A 2,500-nucleotide genomic window follows, 5' to 3' on the forward strand; every position below is an offset into this window, starting at 1 on the left:
ATTTGTTTGCAACGAAACATTTGTTTTTAATTTTGTTGGTTTGAAATTGTTTTGAAAAGGTTCTTTAAATCTAGTGGGTTTGCAACTCATAAGAGCGTCACTTTCAACGTCCCCGGCATTGGATTGAGTTTCTAAAAACAACCGTGCACACCGAGGTTAAACTTTACCGGCTCCACTCCGACTCGCCGCTCGCCCACTAGTCCGAAGGCAACAAAACATTTGTTTTTCATTTTGATGAAAATTTCTGTTTTTAAATCTTGTTGGTTTGAAATTGTTTTGAAAAGGTTCTTTAAATCTTGCGGGTTTGCAACTCATAAGAGCGTCACTTTCAACGTCCCCGGCATTGGATTGAGTTTCTAAAAACAACCGTGCACACCGAGGTTAAACTTTACCGGCTCCACTCCGACTCGCCGCTCGCCCACAAATCCGAAGGCAACAAAACATTTGTTTTTAATTTTGATGAAATTTTTTGAAAACATTGGCTTGGCAAGCCCCAATCCGCGACTATCCACCCACCGCCACCCCACACGGGTGGTTGTTGTTGCGAAATGAGGTTGTGGTCGACATGCCCGTGCATTTGAGAAGGAGTTCCTAGCACTCCATGCTCTCCCATGCCAAAAAAAAGCCTAGACAACCCCATTTCGCAACTTTCCACGCCTTTTTTTTCCTCCCTCACCCATGGCGGCGGCGTGGTGGCGGAGGCCGGATTCCGGCCACCACCGCCATGGGTGGCAGCCCCCCGACCCCGACACCAAACCCATAATACCGAGGCAACATATCGAGGCAACATGACATGGGTGTGGCGTGGGGGAAGGGGGCTGCAGCTAGGAAGGCATGGGCTGCCATGCATATGCAGGCAACACACACCCCCCTATATAGCATTTTATGCATTTAGCCCTTTGACAGGAAGAGACATCACCTATGCGCGAGGAGTCATAATGGGCTCTAAATAATTCAATACAAGGTATTTGGACGTGATTTTTTGCAGGGATACTGAGAAACATGCAATCTATGATGGGAAAAAGTTTCATAAATTTTTGAAGTCGGGAAGTATTTTTTATTATTTTTAGAAGTCGTAAAATTGAAAAAATCATTAAAACAAATCCGGGAGGAATTTTTTAGTTTTGTAAGTTGGAGAAGGTCCTAAAAATCATAGACTACTTATGGGGAGCTTATTGTGCGAGGAAATTTCAATAAAAACGGGGTTTGACAAGATTTGAAAAATTCTGTCGACATTTGAAAAAACCTGGAACCATGCTGCCGGCATGCTGCGCACATGCTGCGCGCATGCTGCGCGCAGACTGCGCGCATGCCATGGCAGGACAAGTTTCGCTAGCCTCACTGTCGACAGATGCGCAAGCTGCGCGCACGCTGCGCACAGGCTGCGCGCACGCTGCGCACAGGCTGCGCGCACGCTGCGCACAGGCTGCGCGCACGCTGCGCACAGGCTGCGCGCACGCTGCGCACAGGCTGCGCGCACGCTGCGCACAGGCTGCGCGCACGCTGCGCACAGGCTGCGCGCATGCTGCGCACAGACTGCGCGCACGCTGCGCGCATGCCATGGCAGGACAAGTTTCGCTAGCCTCACTGTCGACAGATGCGCAAGCTGCGCGCAAGCTGCGCGCAAGCTCCGCGCACGCTGCGCACAGCCTGTGCGCATGTTGTGCGCAGGCTGCGCGCATGCCATGGCAGGACAAGTTTCGCTAGCCTCACTGTCGACAGATGCGCAAGCTGCGCGCACGCTGCGCACAGGCTGCGCACAGCGCATGCCATGGCAGGACAAGTTCGCTAGCCTCACTGTCGACAGATGCGCAAGCTGCGCGCACAGGCTGCGCGCACGCCATGGCAGGACAAGTTTCGCTAGCCTCACTGTCGACAGAATCAGCACGCTGCGCGCAAGCTGCGCGCACGCTGCCGGCATGGTGCGCGCACGCTGCCGGCATGCTGTGCGCACGCTGCGCGCGCGCATGGCAGGACAAGTTTCGAAAATTTCTGTCGACAGTCTCAGCAGCGCGCACGCTGCCGACATGCTGTGCGCACGCTGCGCACAGGCTGCCGGCATGCTGCGCGCAGCCCATGGCAGGACAAGGTCCGAAAAATTCTGTCGACATTTTTACGCCGTGGTAGGCTTCCGCTTCGCGTCACTTTGTCGACATTCAAGCCTACCATTTGTATTGAATTTTTCAAACCTTGTCAAACCCCATTATTCAAATGTCGAAAAATTTTGTCGACATTTTTACGCCATGATAGGCTTCCGCTTCGCGTCACTTTGTCGGAATGCATCGCATGGCGAGGCAAGGCCACGGCATGCCAAGGCGAAGGCAACGCATGGCTTGAATGGCTTGGTCAAGGCCACATCATGGGCACGGCATGCCAAGGCAAGGCGAGGCAAGCCATCCTTAGCCTCGCCTACACTCACTTTCTCGGAATGCATTGGATGATGAGCAATTCCAAGGTAAGGCAACGCATGGCTTGAATGGCTTGGTGTAGGCCACAACTT

Source organism: Prunus avium, unplaced genomic scaffold (assembly GCF_965620075.1).
Source record: "Prunus avium unplaced genomic scaffold, drPruAviu1.hap1.1 HAP1_SCAFFOLD_17, whole genome shotgun sequence".
In the NCBI taxonomy this organism is placed as follows: Eukaryota; Viridiplantae; Streptophyta; class Magnoliopsida; order Rosales; family Rosaceae; genus Prunus; species Prunus avium.